The 21,795-nt window shown below is 45.8% G+C and overlaps 1 pseudogene; it reads left to right on the forward strand.

The window, feature by feature from the left end:
• Nucleotides 1-21,324, forward strand: part of LOC134479627 (ubiquitin-conjugating enzyme E2 R2-like) — a 28,389-nt pseudogene extending 7,065 nt beyond the window's left edge.
• Nucleotides 21,325-21,795: the final 471 nt, after the last annotated feature.

The following is a 21,795-nucleotide window of genomic DNA, read 5'->3' on the forward strand; positions in this document are numbered from 1 at the left end:
TTAAGTATTCATTTTTTCCCTTATTTTGGTAAAGATTTATTTATTCATTTTACATAAGTGTTCTATCTGCATGTACCCCTGTGTGCCAGAAGAGGGCATCAGCTCACATCGTAGTTGGTTGTGAGCCACCATGTGGTGGCTGGGGTTAAACTCAGGATTTATGGAAGAGCAGCCAGTGCTCTTTTAACTGTGGCGCCATCTCTCCAGCTCCACATCAAACATTCTAAACTACCAAGAGATATCTGTAGCCCCATACATGTACATTTTTATCACATAATCAGAACTTTTTATTTTTTGAGAGAGGGTCGTAGTATTCACCTTGGCTAGCCTGGGATTCTATATAGAGAGCAGGCTGGCCTTGAACTCATACAGACCACCTGTCTCTGCCTCCCAAGTACAGGGATTAAAGATGTATACCACCATGTCCTGCCCAGACATAATATAACAAGACTCCCATACACATAAACTTTTAAAGAGACAGGAAGGGGAAAAGGACACGGCTGCAGAGTTGTGGAGAAAAAGTAACTCGTATGGTTGTTGGTTGGGCATGTGCGATGGTGTAAAAATTAACATGGACGTTCCTCAAAAAATTGGAACTGTGATGTGAGCTAGTTGCTTGCTATGTACCCAGGAAACTCAGGGTTAAATACAGTTTGGATCCCTGCCTGCCTACACTTCCCTTAACTTCACAACAGTTAGGTACATAACCAGGTTAGATGCCCATTAGTTGCCAATGCCACATAAACTGGACCCAGTAGGACATTTCTGTTGTTAGAGCATTTTGATGGAATCAAGAGGATTCTATCCTGGGCTTACCAAGTACCCAGGTCACATAGGGCTTTCTGTCTCAAACACACAGCAAAGTGTAAGCCCTAGCACTGAGAAGCAGAGGCAGCAGGTCAGTGCCAGTTCCAGGCGTGGTGGTGCACACATTTAATCTCACTGCACCTCTGAAGGCGGAGGCAGAGGCAGAGGGAGAGGTGGGATAGCTCTGAATAGAGGCCACTTGATCTACTTGTAGAGGTCTAGGCCAGCCAGGACTATGTAGTGAGATCCTACTCCAAAACAGACAGACAGCAGAAACATACATGGGGAAAAGAAGATGTACTATAGACTCACAACAGAATATTGTCTAACCAAAAAAAAAAAAGTAAAGTCCTGTCATTTGTAGGAAAATGAGCAGAAATGAGTAAACAAAATAGGCCCAATTCAGAAAGACAAACACTTTGTTTTCTTGAGCCACTGTCATGCTGTACACCTTTAATTCCCAGCACTCGAGGCAGAGGCAGGCAGATCTCTGTGAGCCAGCCTGGTCTACAAAGTGAGTCCAAGACAACCAGGGCTATACAAAGAAACCTTGTCTTGAAAAACAAAAAACAAAACAAAAATTTTCTCATACATATCCAAATCTTAAAAATAGAAACAGTAATGAAGCAAGAGACGGACAGACATAAAATTAGAATGGGGACTATAGGAAATAGGAAGGGAACCAGCATTAGGGAAAAGAAGAAAGGGTGTAGGGGGTGAATATGATCCTAGAATTAGGGTCTTTCTATGGGGCCTGAGTATTGCCAACTGCTTAAGGGTGGCTGATTAGCCAGCCCCAGGGATACACCTTTCTCTATATCAGCCCTGGGATTGCAGGGGTGCCATGGCACTCAACTCTGTTCATGTATTTATTTTTTATTTTATCTAAAAATGACACTTAGATATTTCTTTTCTTTGTTCAAAAGAAGATTTCTCTGTGTAGCCCTGACTATCCTGGAGACCAGGCTGGCCTTGAACTCATAGAGGTCTTCTGCTTTTGCCTTCTGAGTGTTGGGATTAAAGTTGTGCATCAGCACCACCTCACCACACCCAGCAACAGTCAGCATTTCATGTGCACACTGGGGACTGAATTTAGGTTTTCACGATGTCACAGCAAGTGCTTCACCAGCTGAGCTCCTAATAAAAGACAACTGTAAGAGGGCAGAGAGTATTTGGCATAAATGATCCATAAATCTCCAATCAAAGTAAGTCTCTCTCTCTCTCTCTCTCTCTCTCTCTCTCTCTCTCTCTCTCTCTCTCTCTCTCAGCAAGATGCACATAAAATTTATAGAGAAATGAGATCTAGAGGTAGGGCCAAATCGACATCGAGAGAGAAGTAGAGTGTGAAACTTGTTACCAAGGATTGAGAACGTGTGTAATTACTGGAGTTTTTGGCCTGGTACCCACACTGGCCTCTAACTCACACTCTTCCTTCCTCAGTTTCCCAAGGTTTGACATTGTAGGCAGGAACTGTGATGCCCGGTCATGACACCACACTCGTTGAGTGGTGTACTTTCTATGGCTTCTGTTGTGATAAACCACCACAGATTCCTATGAGAAGGTTTATTTGGCTTGCATCTTCTGGGTCACTGTCCAGAGAGGGAAGCCAAGGCAGGAACTGATTGATGCAGAGGTCATGGGGAAAGTCTTTCTGGCTTATATCTCAGGGCCTGCTCAGCTAGCCTTCTTAACAACCTGTCCAGGGGTGATTCCCCTTCCCCTCCAACATCCACATTAGTCAATCCTTGTCCACAGAGCAGTTGACCTCCTCCCTGTTAAGATTAGCACAAGTGGGAAGTAGCACACTTATTAATAGTTGCATTTCCATGAACAACAACAACAGATGATAAAAATGTTCAAAAGCTGCTCAGAAATAAACTCTAGAGGCAGAGGCAAGAGGGCTCCTGCAGTTGAGGCCAGCTCAGTCTGTAAAGTTCTTTAAGGAATTTCAAAAAACTCAGTAGTAAGAAGATTAACCTAGTTGAAAAGTAGCCAAAGTTAGCCACAAATGTATACTCAGGCTGAGGTAAGAGGATTAGCCCGACTGGGCAACAACCTGTAGGAAAATACAAGGAGAACCTGACAATTATTGAATGAACTGCAGCACACATCACATCAGCCTAGGCTAGCTGCATCTGAGGAACAAGGACTGCAGATGCCACACACTGCCAGTAACGCACAGGACAGTGGACATGCTCTTAGACAAAGGTAAACACGGGTCTCACATCTAACCCACAGTTCTGCTGTAAGGGAGAAGAAGCACACGCTGTAGGCAAGCACACAAGTGTAGAGCTCAGCACTGCGCACACCAGTGTCCCCACAGCACCAGCTCACCACATCCACGCAGGGGGTCACAAAGGAGAGGCAACTGAAACATGCAGGAAAGTGAAAGAAGTCAGAGAAAGGCTTGCATATTGTATGGTTACATTTGTATTTAAGATCCAGGTATTCAACAGAAGAGCAAGATGGTAGTGAGAAGTCTGGGGAGGTAAGGAGTGGGGAAAACACCAAGCAGAGTATTTTAAACTGGTGTGATAGAACTTGAAAGCTTCTAAAAACGTTAATTCATAGTCCTGTGAATGTACAAGCACCACTGGAGTGTGGTTTTTGTGGTGCTGGGGCACATTAATACTGATTTCTACTTCCAGCCCAGCAGTTCCCAGACTTTTCTGCCTTTTTGTTTGCTTTTTTGAGTTTACTTGAAACAGTTTACTGTAGTGATAGCAGACAGATCTGTATCTCACTGTGTAAACTAGGCTGGCATGAACTTAGAGCCATTCACCTGCTTCTGCTTTTCAAGTGTTAGGATTGCAAATGTGTGCCTCCATGTCCAACCCAGTTACTCTAGCCAGCCATTGTAACATAGAATTTTAATCCCAGCACTCAGTAGGCAGAGATGAATGGATCTCAAGGAGTTCAGTTCCAGTCTAGTGTATATAGAACTCCTAGCTAGCCAAGGCATGATGATAAGACCAAAGTTTAGTAAGTAAAATTCATCTAAAGAATTTTTTTAAAGATCTACTTATTTTATGTATGTGAGTACACTGTGCTGTCTTCAGACACACCAGAAGAGGGCATTGGATCCCTTTACAGATGGTTGTGAGCCACCATGTGGGTGCTGGGATTTGAACTCAGGACCTCCAGAAGAGCAGTCAGTGCTCTTAACTGCTGAGCCATCTCTCTAGCCCTAAATTTTTTTTAAAGGGATACGTTCTTGCTTCTACAAAAGTAGTTTTGTGCCTGGGGGTAATGATGCACACTTTTAATCCTAGCACCCACTAGGGAGGCAGAGGCAGGTGAGTTTTAGGTCAGCCTGGTCCACAAATTGAGTCCAGGATAGAAATCCTGTCTCGAAAAAACCAACCAACCAACCAAAGAGTAGGTTTGTGAGTTTGAGGACAGAAAGAGACCCTGTCTTAAAAAACAATACAAAACAAAACAAAAAAACAAAAAAGTATTAACTATACAGAATGGGTTTCATACATTTCATACATGGATATAATTTTTTATCATATTCCTTCCATTACTCCCTCTTGTCCCACTTTGGTTCTCTCATTCTTTTCCTCCTTCCAGCTGCTCCTCTTTCTACCCTGTCCACTTTTTCTTGCTATTGTTGCTGCCTTGTTTTTGTTTTGGTAAATGGGTTGCATGTGGTTGCTGACAGTGCCTGGGCACCTTACTAGTGGCACCAGGATTTTAGCATTGAAGAAACTCTTCCTCCCTAACAGCCATTAACTATAAGCTCAAGGAAGGGTGGGGCTTGTTGAGTTTCTGCCCTTTGAGTGACAGGATGTTGGCAGGTGTTTTCCTGTAGGGCACATGAAAGTATTCACAGCTGCTGTGAGTGCACGAGAACACCTGCGTGTCATGTGCAGTAGTCAGCTCCAGGCTCCCAAGACTGCTTACCGCCTTGCTGACCTGTGGTTGCTGAGCACTTGAGGAGGGGGATGTAGATGCCCTGTTTGTGACTGAGGCGACAAGTTATGAGCCTACTGCAGAAGGGAGCTTTTCTGACCAAAGCTGACAGCAGCATCAGTCTGGGGCATAACTATGGTTACCTGGGAGGCAGCCTGACAGGCACTATGTCCTCTTAACAAAGCAGCAGAGTAGCTTCCTTAGGAGAACTTAGAACTGCCTCAGCCTCAGGCTTTCAACCAGATACAGCAGGTGGTCTGGTTATTTGCTTGTTTGTAATTTCTGGAGCTGGGAAGACATTCAGCAGTTAAGAGCATGCACTGCTCTTCTGGATGACCTGAATTCAGTTCCCAGCACCCACACCCTAGCTCACAGCCAGCTGTATGTGACTTCTACACCCTTTTATAGCTTCTATGGGCATTATACTCATGTGGTAAACAGATGTTCATGAAGGCAGAACACATAAAAGTAAAATGAAATTTAAAAAAAAAAGTTTACTCTGTGTGTGTGTACACCCGTGTGTGTGTACACCTGTGTGTGCAAGTGTGTGTACAGTTGTGTGTGTGCACCTGTGAGTATGTACACATGTGTGTACATGTGTACAGTTGTGTGTGTACACCTGTGAGTATGTACACTTGTGTGTGTACACCTGTGTGTGTATGAGAGTGTGTGTGTACATCTGTGTGTGTACACGTGTCTACACCTGTGTGTGTAATCCTGTGTGTGTGTGTGCGTGTGTGTGTGTACACGTGTGTATACCTGTGTCTGTGTACATCTGTGTGTGTGAGTTTGTACACCTGTTTGTGTGTACGTGTGAAGACCTGTGTGTGCGTATATACACCTATGTGTTTGTGTGTGCATGTGTACAGCTGTGTGTGTGTGCGTGTATACACCTGTGTGTTTGTGTGTACACCTGTATGTGTTCGTGTGTACACCTTTGTGTGTGTGTTTGTGTGTGTGTACGTGTGTACACCTGTGTGTGCAGGTCTGCAGAAGACAATGAGATCAGACCTACTGGAGCTACAGGTGGTTGTGAGCTGCATGATGCGGGTGCTGGGAACTGAACTTAGGTCTTATATCAAAGCCATTTCTCCATGTTATTTTTTGTCTTAAAGATTTGATTGCTGGACACTGCAGGACAGTGGACTGTGAGAGGAAGCCTAGTAAGATCGAGGTGGGCTTGAAGACCCAGGGACCCACGAGGGACAAACATTAGGAGCTTCGCCTGCTCCTGTCACCAGGCCCTGGTCTCATAGCCACAGCCTACCATGGAGAGAATTGTGGCCATCAGTCATGGAGGGTCAGTGCCTCCACATAGAGACGAGGCGTCCCTAAACATTTCAGACCAAGCCAATAGCAATAAAGATGTGTGAGAATTACTCCATTGTCTGAGAGCATCTGTCACACAAGAGCTGTAACACTACCTGGGAAGAGAACGCTCTCCAGAAGCTTTTGCCACTAGGAGCCCCTCTGCACGTCACTGTCTAGCCAGCCTTCTACTGTCTCATCTCTGCTCAGCTCCCAGAGGCTGACATGGGGACATGCAGTGGCCCCAGAGCGGCAGTCAGGCTGGGCCTGGTGTGCAGGGCACCCTTGATGGGAAAGGCCCATTTGCTGTGTTGGGGGTGACTGGTGCTCCTGGGTTCCATAAGAAAGCAGGCCAAGCAAGCCATGAGGAACAAACCAGTTAAGAAGCACCACTCCGTGCCTCAGCACCAGCTCCTGCCTCCTTTGAGTTCCTGTCCTGACTTCCTCCAACAGTGCTGAGGAAGTGTAAGTCAAATAAGCCCTTTCCAGTTGCTTCTGGTCACGGTGTTCCGTCACAGCAATAGTAAGACCAGCTGATTGACAGACATTTTCATACAAAGAGACATTTTCCCTCTCATACAGTGCATCCCAACTACAGTTTTCCCTCCCTCTGTTCCTACCAGTACATACATATAATTTAAGAAATTCAACACACACACACACACACACACACACACACACACACACACTTTAAAGTGCTTTGCACTTGGGTGATGCCTCAGGGAAGTGATTACTGTGCAGACATGAGGGCTGAGCTCCCGTCCCCAGCTCCTGTGAGAAGCCAAGTGAGACAGTGCAGTGTAGACCTAATTCCAGTGCGGTGTAGGCAGAGGCAGGAGGATTCCTAGCTAAGCCTTGTAGTTGACTATCTTCGTGCTCAAAAAATAAGGCAGAGAGGAAATGACAGGGTGGTCACCACTGACTCCCTCACACGGGCTACTCACACATACAAAGAAGTAGTTTGTTTAGTTTTTCTACACAGGCTTTCTCTGTGTATCCCTGGCTGTCCTCAATCTCAGAGATCCCCCTGCCTCTGCAAGTGCTAGAATAAAAAGCTTATGCTACCACCGTCTAGCCGTCTGCATGTATTTTAATTTGATTATACATAATAATTTTTATACCTCACATTATATATATATATATATATATATATATATATATAATCAGTTCAAAAACTTTTAACTCTTATCTCCATCCTTGAGATTTAAAAAACAAATAACTTGCCGGGCAGTGGTGGCCATGCCTGTAATCACAGCACTCGGGAGGCAGAGGCAGGTGGGTCTCTTGAGTTTGAGCTCAGCCTGGTCTACAGAGTTCCAGGACAGCCTGGGCTACACAGAGAAACCTGTCTTGAAAAAACAACAGGAAAAGGGAAGGTAGGGGGAGAAAAGAAACAAATGACTGTTTTACTGACCTGTTTTCTATTGAGTATGTTTATTTAGATACCTCCCTGTGGCTGTGTGTTTGACGTATTGACTGTGCTTGTTAGATCTGCTCTTACAGTTCTTATGCATTATGCAAATCGTATAGCACAGCAGTCAGTTGGTAACCGTGTATTTAGCAGGTACCATGCTTGCTTGCTTGTTCTGTTTGTTTCAGAAAGATGATGCTACAGACAGGACAGACATCTATCTTGGAGACTACCCCATATGTTTTGTTCTGCTTGAGGAATAATAGCCCTAGGTGGCCTGGAACTTAATATGTATATAGATCAGGCTGTCTCAAACTTGGAATGACCGTCCTGCCTCTTGTCTCCTTGAGTGCTGACATGTGCCACCATACCCGGTCCAAATAAAATTTTATAATATTTAATTCTACTTCAACTTAGAAATTGAGCATGGAGAAATTTTAATAAAAAACTTTATCACATTTTTGGGTTTTTGGTTCTGTTTTATTAGAGTCAGATTCTTACCTGTAGCCCTAGCTGGTTTGGAATTTGCTGTATAGCCCAGGCTGACACTCTCATATCTACCAAGGCATGGGGTTAAAGCACACGAGAGAGAGAGAGAGAGAGAGAGAGAGAGAGAGAGAGAGAGAGAGAGAGAGAGAGAGAGAGAGAGAGACTGTATAGTAGCCCAGCTGGGCCTCATACTTGAGACCCTTCTGCCTCCGCCTGGGTTGCAGATGTGTGGGGTTGCACCTTGCTTGTATCAGTCTCTTACATTTTACTGAACATTGTATCATTGTCTTGTAGAATGGAGATGTATGCATTTCAATCCTTCATCTGCCCGTAGATGACCCACAGAGTGGAGAGCTGCCCTCTGAAAGGTGGAATCCTCCTCAGAATGTGAGGTAAGGTGTTCTATGGAGTGGACTGTGTTGTGTTTTGCTTTCATTTATTTGTTGGTTAGTTGGTGGGCTCATTTTTTGAGACAGGGTTTCTTTCTCTCTGTAGCCCTGTGGCTGTCCTGGAACTCAGAGATCCCACCTGCCTCTGCCACCTCAGTGCTGGGATTAAAAGTGTGTTCCACCACTAACCTGGCTATTTTTTGAGACCAGCCTCAAATTCCTGGACTCAAGTAAATCTCTTACTTCAACCTCCCGCATACACAGGGAGTACAGACATCTGCTCCTTGAATCTTCGTTTGGGCGTATATGTGGTGTGTCTCATTCTGTTTGAATCTGTGAACAGAATCTTTCCTGCGTTTGTGACTTTCTCTCTTGCTATTGCATGAGGGTGTGTTGGACGGCTTTCAAGGTAAAAGTGTATCCTGGTGACCAGCATGCTAAGGAATACTGCAGAATTCACATCATGCAACAGACCTCACACAACAGATTTATTGGAGAGTTGGGGGACGTGAAAGGTGATGGCCTTTGAGTGGGGATAAGAGAGAGCAGCTGTGACGGCTCAGGTTTATAGGAGGGCATGGGGCATGGGCGTAGGGAGGATGTGCACAGTGCTGGCAGTGGACTCATCACATCAGCCTGTACTGACGGTAACTGAAGATGGAGTTGGGATAGGGGAGCATCTGATTCTGTAATGTGTGCAGTTCCTAGTTGACTGACACATGCACCTGCATCAGTCTGAAGTGTTGACTCCCTGAGCAGTGCTGGTTGGGACTCTGATTTTCCTCATCTGCTTCTTATTTATTTATTTATTTATTTATTTTGTTTTTTAGATTTATTTATTTATTATATATAAGTACACTGTAACTGTACTTCAGACACACCAGAAGAGGGCATCAGATCTCATTACAGATGGTTGTGAGCCAACACGTGGTTGCTGGGATTTGAACTCAGGATCTCTGGAAGAGCAATCAGTGCTCTTAACCACTGAGTCATCTGTCTAGCCCCTGCTTCTTCTTCTTACATTAGAATTTACTCCTTATTAGATCCCTTAACTTTTGTGTTTAAATTGTGTTATGTATATATAAAGGGAGGGAGAGAGAGACAGACAGACAGACAGAGACAGACAGACAGACAGACCGACCTCAGGTGCTGAGGTCCGAGGCCAGAGCTATGGAAATCAGTTCTCTCTTTCCATCAAGAACCAATTCTGTTCATCAGGTAGCAGGCTCCTTTTTTCCATCCAACTTGCCAACCCCACCTGGGTGATTCTGAGGAGCTTAGGCAGCCCAACTAGTTATGGTTTTGATGTAGTAAGAAATATACTTCGTGGACAGTGACGTGGTGCACACCTTTAACCCCAGCATTCTGGAGGTAGAGGCAGGAGGATCTCGGTGAGTTTGAGGCCAACTTGGTCTACATAATACATGTGCAGCCAGCACCACACAGGAAGAGCTTGTCTTGGGGGGGTGGGGTGCAGACAAAGAGAAGGTAAAGACTTGTTGCTTCTGTGAGGTGCAGTCTCTGTTATGCTCCCCTGGTGCTGAAAGTCGTGAGTCAGTGAGGAAGCAAAGCGGCTCCACAGCACCTGTCAGGGAGCTGCCTGGGGCCCTGTGTGCTGTCAGGTGGGAGATGACGATTTGCCCCCCCTGCCAGAGGGCAGAATAGCTGCCAGCTGCATGCGTGTGTCGCCCCAGTCCACTCCACATGGCACATCTAATCTGAATGCTGAGTACATGAAAAATATTTTAAACATTTTGTTTAAATGCATTCTACTTCTTTGCTTTGAGAAGAACCCTGTATAGCAAAGGCTTTGAATAGGGACTATGGTAACAGACTAAGTAGGGAAAGTTTCATTTATTCCACTCTAAGGTCATCAAGTGTCTAGGAGGCAGCCTGAGAGGGCCCTGTTCTGCTTCCCAGGCTACTGTGAGCTGCAGGTGAGCAGACAGTGTACTTTGTTTCCCATGGTCAGCTGTGGTCTGAAAGGATTGAGAAAGTCTAGCAACAAACAGCTTACAAGTTTGAAATTGTGCTCCCTGCTTGTGTTCTGACTGTGTGTTGCACACCCCTTAGTCACTTAGCAGCTGTCGTCCTCACCAGGGCAGCATCACTTTGTTCTCCTTGGCCCCAGTGCAAGGGTAGTTAGGAGGCAAAGCTTAAAGGAAGCGTTGCAGGAACCAGGCCGGTGAAGTGCACAGGCCTGCTTTCCTCAGAGGACAGAAGGATGATGGCTGGTTACCCAGAATCCTGGAGTGAGAGAAACAGAGGCCCCTGCTATCCTGTTAGGAGCCAGCCTCCACCCAAATCCTCAGAGTGTGTTCGGCTCTAATCCTGGGCTTTGCCTTCAATGAGGAGGACTCATCCTTAGGAAAGAAACCCAAGTTCCCTGCGTTCTCCATCATGAGAATCCACCCTATGGTTATTACGAATCCTCTCTGGGCCCTGTGTCCTGTTCCCAGTCGGTAGCCTTGATCCTCAGAGAGAAGGTCTCAGGGGCTCTGCCGAGGTCGGGCATCCGTAAAGGAGTTTTTATGTAGCTGTCCCCAAGGCTTTGCTGTGAGACTTGTCATGTGGAGACCACACCCCAACCCCTGGTTTACATCAGGTTTTACTGTGTTCAACTGTGTAAAAAGATTAAGCCACAGGATCAGACTTTGTGGAAGTTTTGGTCCAGCATCACTGACTAAGTAAGGTTGTAGTGAGTTTTCATCCTCATCTCTTTGAGGTTCAGTTTCCACCAGCTGTGATACCTGCAGGGACTCCCCAGCAGAAGTGATGCTATAAACCAGATGGCCCTGAACTCACACACATCCACCTGCCTCTGCCCCCCAGTGCTGGGATTACAGGGATGCGGCCATGCCTGCTTCTGTTGTTTCCTGCACCTAGTGTAGGGATGAACACTGTAGGTCGCTGTTACATTTCCAGTCTGGTCCTGTGGAGTTTGAGGTATCCTGAGGATAAGTTTTTAAGAGTTCATTTAAAGTTGGTCACACACCCCCATCCTGGTTATCCCTTGAAGTGTGAGTGTGGTGCTTATTACTCAGGCAGGGCTGGTGCACACCCTGGCTTTGAGGAAGTGGTCTCCCTGTATTGGTGGTGCTTCTTTTTAGAGGCTGAGTGTTGACTCCATGTCTCTGATTCTTTACTTTGGGGAATAAGCCTCTGCCCTGATAGAAAGCCTGGAACGAGATTTTTAATCATTACATCCCTTCCTGGATGCTGCTGTATTCCTCCTGTTTACCAGGAAGTCACACTATTTTTCCTCGGTTACTTGTGGTGGCACAAACTTTTAATCGTAGCCCTCAAGAGGTAGAGATTGTAGATTGTGAGTTCAAGGCCAGCCCAGTCTACACAATGAAGATAAGACTACAGTAAGATCCTCTCTGGAGAGAAGGGAGAGAGGGGAGGAGAGCTCTTTATCCTAACAGGGAGGTGTGTTCTGCTCTCACCAGGCTGTTTTGTTGTTGGGCGGCTCTGGAGTCACGCCCTAGGGTGCTTGCGGCCTTTGTCCCTTTGCTTTAGAGCTGGTTACTCTCTTGGGTCTTGTGTCTCTGTGCTGCATGATGTTGGTTGTTACTTCAGTCTGAAACCGCCTTGTCTGCTTGGCACTACCTGGTGGTCTTTGGGAGCCAAGTCAGGAACGTGTCCACTCATGATTCGCAACAATGGCGAATCTTTCTCTCTCTTTTTTTTTTTTTGTTTCTGTTATTTGTTGAGACAAAGGTTTCGTTTTGTTGTTGTTTGTTTTGTTTGTTTAAAATAAACCCAGGGATTTACTGTTAGCCTAGCTGACCTTGATCTCGGGCCTCCATCTCCTGCATGCTGGGATTACAGGCACGCACCAGCACGCTTTGGAGGTTCTCTCTTTTAAAGGTTTTTTAAAGATTTATTTTATGTATGAGTACATTATAGCTGTACTTCAGACTCACCAGAAGAGGGCATCAGATCTCATTACAGATGGTTGTGAGCCACCATGTGGGTTGCTTGGATTTCAACTCACTACCTCTGGAAGAGCAGTCAGTGCTCTTAACCACTGAGCCATCTCTCCAGCCCTGGAGGTTCTTTCTAAAGATGGTAAATTGCTAGATTTGTTTGAGGGTTACTTGTGGAAGTGCTATGTCCCCTGTGTAGCTCTGGCTGGCCAAGCATTTGTTCTGCAGACTGCTTTGCCATGTATTTGCTGCCTCTGCCTCCCAAATGTTCAGCAGGTGTAATGATGCCACCTGTGAAAGACAGTCAGATGGACAGGTGATCTTCCAATCAGCACTGCTGCTGAACTGTCAGCATTTAGCAGCCTGCCTGACCGAGGCACTGTCAGTAAACTCTGAATCCGGTCTAGTTGTGCTCACATCTGTGACTGTTCGCATGTGAGTGGGTGGGTTTTTGTCACCTAAAGAGTATGTGGAACCTTTTAAGAGCTGGAGTCCATACGGTTGTGGGAATTGAGTAGAGCAATAAACAAGAAAAAAAAATCCAGTTGTTATCTACTGAAGTTTGATGGTTTTGCCATCTCTGAAGGACTGAAGTCCAGGAACCCCATGAGGACAATGCTGGTGAGTGGTCCTTTGTCTCCTGTTTGTGGGAAACGGCCAGAAACCGACTCTAGTTCTTGCCGTGGCCTGACCTGACAGCAGCTTTCTCTGAGGTCCTCTCCAGAAGTACCTGTCATCTCTCCTTTTCCTAAAGGGTGGAAAAGTGGTCTTGGTAGGTGTGAATGGGGGGACCCAGTCCAGCAGCCACAGATGCGGGTATGAGTTTCTTGTCTGGTCTTCTACAACCTGTTGAAATGGAGAGATCCAGGGTCTGCTGCAAGCATTTGTCAGCAAAATGGGCACAGTGAAGGGGTTTTGTTTTGTTTTTGGAGAGACAGGGTAGTTTGTTCAGGTTGCCATGTCTGTGTAGCTCATGTCAACTTTGAAGTTTGCGCTCCTTATTGTCCTGCCTTCTTCCTCCAACTGCTTGGTGTGTGTCACCACCGTGCTTAGCTCTGTGAGTCAAGGCCCTGCCTTGTAAACCTGGAGGTCTGAGTTCCATCCCCAGCGCCCACGGAAAGGTGGAAGGAGAAGACTGGTTTCACATAGACACCTTTATACCTATGTGACGTGTGTGCACACACATGCACACAACACTTCATACACTCATGCAAAATTTTTAAGTTACTTTTTTGCTTACCTGTCTTTCGTGAGAGCTGTTTGATCTCCAGAGGCATGCCTCCCCAATCTTAGGGGGCTTTTGTGGTTGCTGCTGCTGATGTTTCTGAGACAGGGTCTTTCTACATAGCTCTGGCTATCCTAGAACTTACTATGTAGACCAGGCTGGCCTTTCAGTCTTAGTTTTTAGACTTTGCACTTTTGTGCAGTTCACCAGGGAATCCTTGTTTTTGCATTATGTCCTGGGAACATCAGCAACAGCATCCCAGCACTGCTCAGCCGACACCATTAAAATGTCACAGTTGCTTTACCAGCATAAAGAGAAAGACCCAATATGTCAACCATTGAAACTACTTTTTTTTACCATGTGTTGCTTCCAGTTAGAACTGGATTCTTTCCCTGATGTCCTCTCTAAATATCTTTTCCATGTTGAAGTATACAATAAGGACAGTATTAACTGGGTTATCTTTTGGTATTACTGTCTGCCTTTTCAAAGATCCTTCTAATTAGCAGAGTCAGGGTAGAATATAGAGCTGATGTCAGTGACAGCAGCACTGTGTGGAGTTTACCTCTGACAGATTATACTAAACCTGTAAACCCCATCCACCAATCCCTGGGTTACGCTCAGGTTTTTAAGAACGAGCTCTTTTTGCTTTCTCAATGCTCTTCGGGGTGGGTGGGTATGGCCTGGGGAGGGAAACACAAGGCCAGGCTGTTTTCTGTTTATTTGTTTAGTTCACTCGCTTACTTATGTATTTAAATATTTATTTAGAAACAAGATCTCACTATATGGCCTTGACTGGCTAAGAACTTGCTGTGTAGACCAGGCTGGCCTCAAAGCAGACATGCCATTCCCTCTCTCCCTTGTGACTCCCTTGGTTTCTGTGAGAGCCAGGCTCTCGCTCTGGCTCCTGCACCTCAGGTGTGCTGAGATTGCACACATCGACTCCTCCCTGCCTTCTAGGTGGCTTAGCCAGATGGTTGCTGGAAAACAGGTTTTTTAAAAAATCTATTTGATTTTTAATTATGCATTTGTGTATCTGTCTGTGGGTATATGCATGTGACCAAAAAGACCAGAGGTTTCAGATCCATAGGAGCTGGAGTTAGCGACTGTGTGAGTGCCTGATGTGGGATTGTGTGTGTTGGGTGCTACATAGCAGATTTGGGTCTAGAACAACAGTACTTGCTCTTAGCCACTGAGTCCTCTCTCTATCCCCGAAACATATTTGAGAATTTCTTTTTTTAATTTATTCTCGCTCTCTGTCTCTCTCTGTCTCTGTCTCTGTCTCTCTCTCACACACACACACACATACACACACCCCTCTCTCTGTCTCTCTGTCACTCTGTCTCTCTGTCTCTGTTTCTCTCTCTCACACACACACACACACACACCCCTCTCTCTGTCTCTCTCTCTCTCATACACACAAACACACCCCTCTCTCTATCTCTGTCTCTCTCTGTCTCTCTCTCTCTCTCACATACACACACACACACACACACACACACACACACAGACAGACACCTCTCTCCTCAGAGTAAGACCAGACCTCCCAAGTATAACAGCTGAGACCAGGCACAAACCCTCCTTGCAGCCCAGTGGGAGGATCACAGTCCAGGAGCAGGCAAGAGAGTCAGAGATGAGACCCACAAGAACACTGAGCTACACAACCATAACATACAGACAACCTGGCACATACCCACGCAGACTGTAATTGTCACTTCCCTCTCTGAGCCTGTATGTATGTTTCTGTGGGCTGTGTTCTCCTGGTGTCCTTGACCCATCTGGCTCCCATATTTCCTTCTCCCCCATTTCTATGGGGTTCGTGAGGGAGGAGCCTGATGGAGACCTCCAGCCTGGACTGGCACTCCCCTTAGTGTCTGGCCGTGAGCCTCTGTATCAGTCCCCTCTGCTGCCAAGAAGCCTCTTTGATGACAAGTAGGTGAGGCATCATTAGGAATCATTTGTTTTTTGTTTTGTTTTCCCATCATAGGTCTCTGGGCTGTCCAGTTAGTGTCAGGCATAGGCTTCCTCTTGTGGGGTGGGCCTCAAGGAAGACCAGTCATTGGTTGGCCACTCCCACCAGTTCTGTGCCACCTTTACCCAGGTGCATCTGCAGGAAGAACAGATTGTAGGTGGAAGGTCTTGTGGCTGGGTTGGTGTCCTAGGCCCACCACTTGGTTACAGAAGACGGTCTGTTCAGGCTCCGTATCCTCCGTTACTAGGAGTCCTCCCTAAAGTCATCCTCGTGGGTTCCGGGGAGCTTGCACTACACTAGGTTGCCACATCACCCCATAAATGCTCTCCAGTTCCTGCAGTCTCTCCTTGTGCTCTCTGTGTCCCCCACCGTGCCCTGATCCCTCTATTTCCCTCCTCAGCAGAATCTACTCCCTTCCTATTTCCCTTCCTAGGGAGAGCCCTACTTGTTATGTAGCCAGCCTCCTGGGTCTGTGGACATTAGCATTTGCCCTTGACAGCTCATATGCACTTCCTGACGAGTACGTTCCACGATGTCTTTCTGGGTCTGGGTTACCCCACTTGGGATTATCTTTTCTAGTTCCATTCATTTGCCTGCAAATTCCATGATATCATTTTCTTAACAGCTGAGTAATACTCCATTATATAAAGGTATCACATTTCTTTATTTATTCCTCAATTCAGGGACATCTGGGTTGTTTCCCACTTCTGGCTATTATGAATAAAGCTGTGAACATAGTTGAGCATGTGTCCTTTTGGAAGGATGGATCCCCAAGAGTGGTATAGCTGGGTCTTGAGGTAGATCTAGTCCCAGTTTCTGAGGAACTGTCATACATGTTTACACTCCCCCAGCAATGGAGGAGCACTCCCCTTGCTCCTCATCTTCACCAGCCTGAGCCATCCATCCCTTGTGGTTTTGATCTCGGCCATTCTGACAGGTGTGAGGTGGACTCTCAGGGCCATTTTGATTTGCATCTCTCCGATGGCTGAGATGCTGGAACATTTCTTTAGGTGTGTCTCAGCCATTTGGGATTCTTCTATTGAGAATCCTGCTTACCTCTGTGTCCCAGAGTTGGATTATATGGTTTGTTGATGTCCAGTTTCTTGAGTTCTTTATATAATTTTGGATATTGGCCCGCTGTTGGATGTGGAGTTAGTGAAAATCTTTTCTATTCCTGTAGGCTGCCGTCTTGTCCTATTGAAAGTGTCCCTTTTCTTACAGAAAAATTTCAGATTCATGAGGTCCCATTTACTAATTGTTGATCTCAGCACCCATGCTATTGGTGCTGTGTTGAGGAAGTTGTCTCCTAAGGCTCTCCCCACTGTCCCCTCTGTCAGGTTCAGTGCATTTGACTTCATGCTGAGGTCTTTGATCCACTTAGACTTTGGTCTGTGCAGGGTGGTAGCTATGGACCTATATTCATTCTTCTATGCAGACGTCCACTTAGAGCACAGCATTTGATTTCTGAGTTTGTCTTTGTTGGATGGGTATTTTGTTTCTTGGTTTCTGTTATTTGTGGCCTGCGTTGAACTGGGGGGTCTCCACTAGAGTTCAGGGCTGAGTTCTCGAGCCTCTGATCCAGCAGGGAGGTTCTGGGGACACAGAGTAGTCCTGTGTGGGTGGCCTACCTGGAGTTCTGGTGGTTGAAGTGGCTTCTGGTCCTAAGAAAAGAAATGACATTTACTGTGTGTATTTATATTTGCATGTTGTGGCGTGGAGTATAAAGCAGCTTGTGGGGCATTCTCGTCCTCTGTCCTTTTCACTCAGTGATCCACGCAGAGCAGCAGGCTTGGTGGCAAGTTCCTTTACCTGCTGGGCCATCTCACTGGCCCCTGAAAACAAAATTGCATAATCCACTTTTCATAAGTCATCAAATATTATGACCTCAAATTTGCATCAGAAATTTTTTAAGGGGAAAAACTTTAAAACTGTAGTTTCTTAAAAACTGTGCTTGTGGATATGATGGACGTGGAGCTTCACTGTGGGTTCTTCTTTCCTTCTCAGGACTATCGTGCTGAGTGTAATCTCCCTGCTTAATGAGCCCAACACCTTTTCCCCAGCCAATGTGGATGCTTCAGTCATGTTCAGGAAATGGAGGGACAGCAAAGGAAAGGACAAGGAGTACGCTGAGATCATTAGGTAAGGCATTCTGGATCTAAGGGGTTAAGTTCAAACTTCAATATTCTGAGTACTTTAGAACAATTCTCAGTTGTATTTATGGAGTAGTAACCTGATGAATTTAGCTATTGAAAGAGAACCCAAAACAGAAACAAAGCACAGTAAAAAAAAATATGTAAAGAGAACTCACTGGACAGGAGTATAGAACTTCTGGGCTTGTTTTGGTTGTGTGTGTATCTCTCTCTCTCTCTCTCTCTCTCTCTCTCTCTCTCTCTCTCTCTGTGTGTGTGTGTGTGTGTGTGTGTGTGTGTGTGTGTGTGTGTGTGTGTGTACATGCATGGGTGCGAGGCAGTTTAAACCAGCCTGGCCTTGAACACAGAGATCTGGCCTCTGCCTCCCAAGTAGTGGGATTACAGTGTCCATCCCTGTGCCCTGCTTGTGTTTAGTGGTCAGCCACTGGGGTGAGTGAGTCATATCAAGAATCGAAGGTATTTAGTGTAAACTGTAAAGGCCTGTAGGAGCTACAAGAACATCCATGTTCAAGGCCTGGCAACAAATTGAAGCTTCTAGAAAGTGGTGTTCTTTTCAGTTTCTCCAGTAGCCATGCCTCCCCAGTCTCAATGGCTGTTTTTGTACTTTAGGCGAGAAGCTATTTACACTTAGGCAGAGAAGCTATTTACACTTAGGCAGGCAGCATTTTGTGGCAGAACTGTTACCTGCCAAGCCCTCACAGGACAATGGAAAACAGAACCCAGCAGGAAAAGGGTGAAGGTCAGGTGGTGCCCACAGCCCTGCACATTTCACAGATGCAGGGCATGGCTCTGATGCAGGACCTCTTACCTAGCATTCGGCCCTGCCACTCCAGACACAGGGAGACTCAGTGACTGGGGGAACCTAGAGGGTGAGGGGAAAGTCTGGCCTAGTAATCAGCTGCATGAATGCAAGGCACTAAGCATGCTGGGCCTCTGGCTCACATGTGCAGGAGTTCAGAACCCACATATAGAGCCAGTAGTGCACATGTGTCCACAATCCCCAACCCTTAGCAGGAGATGGGAGGCAGAGGACAGAGCTTTGAAATGCTCTCGAGCTAGCCTGATCTCTGCAGCAGCAAACAAAGGAGACCTTGCTGCAAACAAGGCTGAAGTGTTAGGGCAAAGACTCTCCATGACACGAAGGTGCCTGATGGTTGAGAGCCTTGGCGTGATGCAAGATGTCTGCTCTGTGTGGCCTGAGACATGTGAGTGACAGGGAGTCTTGGTTATGCACAGTTATAAGACTCACCTAATACAAGTGTGCTGGCTTTCCCTAATAATCCAGCACTCCCATCCAAGGGCTGGAGGATTATAGAGGCGAAGCCACGTGGGTTAGCCTGAGACCCTCTCTAGATAAACAGACCTCTACAAATGTTCCTATGTTGTCCTCTGTCCAGAAAACAGGTCTCAGCCATGAAAGCTGAAGCAGAACAGGATGGAGTGAAGGTCCGAACAACCCTGGCAGAATACTGCATCAAAACTAAAGTGCCTTCCAATGACAACAGCTCAGATTTGCTTTATGACAACCTGTATGACGACGACATTGATAACGAAGACGAGGAAGAAGAAGATGCCAACTGTTATGATGATGATGATTCTGGAAATGAGGAGTCGTGACATGTTCCTTCAGTTCCCTGTACTGCCCTGACATCTCAGGCCAAAGGGAGGGAAGCAAGTGGGGATCTACAGTGGCCACTCAGCAAAAACTTACTCATGGGGTGGGAAGCAAACAGCCCCTGATGACTCACTCCTCTTGCAGATCTCAGTTTGCTCCTTTTTATGGACCTTACTGGAGAGGAAGTTCCCTCCACAGAATGTCTGAATCCTTGCATTCTTCCCTCCATCACTGTATTGATTCTTTTTTTTTTTAACTTTTTTTATCTATATCAACTTGCGTATTTCTTATTTACATTTCGATTGTTATTCCCTTTCTTGGTTTCCAGACCAACATCCCCCTAATCCCTCCCCCTCCCCTTCTATATTCTTGTTCCCCTTCCCATCCTCCCCCCATTACCACCCTCGCCTCAACAATCACATTCACTGGGGGTTCAGTCTTGGCAGGACCAAGGGCTTCCCCTTCCACTGGTGCTCTTACTAGGCTATTCATTGCTACCTATGAGGTTGGAGTCCAGGGTCAGTCTATGTATAGTCTTTGGGTAGTTACTTAGTCCCTGGAAGCTCTGGTTGCTTGGCATTGTTGTTCATATGAGGTCTCAAGCCCCTTCAAGCTCTTCGAGACCTTTCTCTGATTCCTTCAACAGGGGTCCCGATCTCAGTCCAGTGGATTGCTGCTGACATTTGCCTATGTATTTGCTGTATTCTGGCTGTGTCTCTCAGGAGAGATATACATATGGTAACTGTCGGCCTGCACTTCTTTGCTTCATCCATCGTGCCTAATTGAGTGGCTGTATATGTATGGGCCACATGTGGGGCAGGCTCTGAATGGGTGTTCCTTCCGCCTCTGTTTTAATCTTTCCTGCCCTATTCCCTGCCAAGGGTATTCTTGTTCCCCTTTTAAAGAAGGAGTGAAGCATTTGCATTTTGATCATCTGTCTTTAGTTTCATGCGTTCTGTGCATCTAGGGCAATTCAAGCATTTGGGCTAATAGCCACTTATCAATGAGTGCATACCATGTATGTTTTTCTGTGATTAGGTTACCTCACTCAGGATGATATTTTCCAGTTCCATCCATTTGCCTATGAATTTCATAATGTCATTGCTTTTGATAGCTGAGAAATATTCCATTGTGTAGATGTACCACATTTTCTGTATCCATTCCTCTGTTGAAGGGCATCTGGGTAGTTTCCAGCTTCTGGCTATTATAAATACGGCTGCGATGAACATAGTGGAGCACGTATCTTTTTTATATGTTGGGGCATCTTTTGGGTATATGCCCAAGAGAGATATAGCTGGGTCCTCAGGTAGTGCAATGTCCAATTTACTTAGGAACCTCCAGACTGATTTCCAGAATGGTTGTACCAGTATGCAATCCCACCAACAATGGAGGAGTGTTCCTCTTTCTCCACATCCTCGCCAGCATTTGCTGTACCCTGTGTTTTTGATCTTAGCCATTCTCACTGGTGTGAGGTGAAATCTCAGGGTTGTTTTGATTTGCATTTCCCTTATGACTAAAGATGTTGAACATTTCTTTAGGTGTTTCTCAGCTGTTCGGCATTCCTCTGCTGTGAATTCTTTGTTTAGCTCTGAACCAACAGCCACCACCCCTCAAAACCCCATCTCTGCAGAGTGTTCACAGCAAAACACCTTTGTCTGTTTCTAGATTCTTGAAGAATTAGTCTGTTTAAGACATTGTGTTTAAAGCTGGGAGCCCACTGGGAGTCCACAAGTGCTGCATATATTGGGTAGCAAAAGAAAATGGGGGAAAAAAGAAAAAAAACAACAAAACCTAAAAAAAATAAAATAAAATAAAAAAAACCCCACAAAACAAACTTAAAAAAAAAGCCAATTTGCCAAGGTTTAGCTGCTCCTTTACATTAGTGCGTGTGCATTTTTCAGCCCTGTGGTGGTGAGTTTTGTTTCTTTCCCTTCCTAAGTCTGGGCTGAGGTGGGCATCAGGGACTTACTCTCGCTAAGTCTGATGAAATGTGCTGCCTCTGTGAGACCATCCCAACATGGAGGCTGCAGCTACTCTGAGGAGATATCAGATTTTGCTTTTTGGAATGGATTGGGATCTAAAGCCTGAAATAAATATTCATACTTTACATAGAACTGAGCACTTGGTTGCTATTTATTTTAAAGGTAGGATAACTTTTTCCACCAGAAGGTGGGGCCGGGAGTGGTGGTGGAAGTTAGTGTGTGTGAATTTCTAGTTCTGAAAACAGAACTATCCCAGTGTTGGTTGATGGCTCTGATGGGGAAGAATGAGGACTGCTGGTGGCCGCTGTTGGGAGAGGGTGGATCCCAGGTTTTTATTTAAGTAGCCACCTTTAATTACTCAGTATTAATCCTGGGTGCATGTGTTAAGATTTTGGTTTTCATTGAGCTGCTCATCTTGATAGTGATAATTGTGGATGTGTGCAACTTGGGAATGGTTGTCTTCCTCATTGGATATATTCTGGACTTCCTGCTCCTTTCAATGTACTTGGGCCAAGGAGTGCAAGCAGAGGTGGTTTATGGAGCTTCCCTGGGCTCCTGGCACTTGGGCTTTGTTCCCAGGTGTCAATCATGTGGCTTCCTGCA

Source organism: Rattus norvegicus, chromosome 7, assembly GCF_036323735.1.
Source record: "Rattus norvegicus strain BN/NHsdMcwi chromosome 7, GRCr8, whole genome shotgun sequence".
In the NCBI taxonomy this organism is placed as follows: domain Eukaryota; kingdom Metazoa; phylum Chordata; class Mammalia; order Rodentia; family Muridae; genus Rattus; species Rattus norvegicus.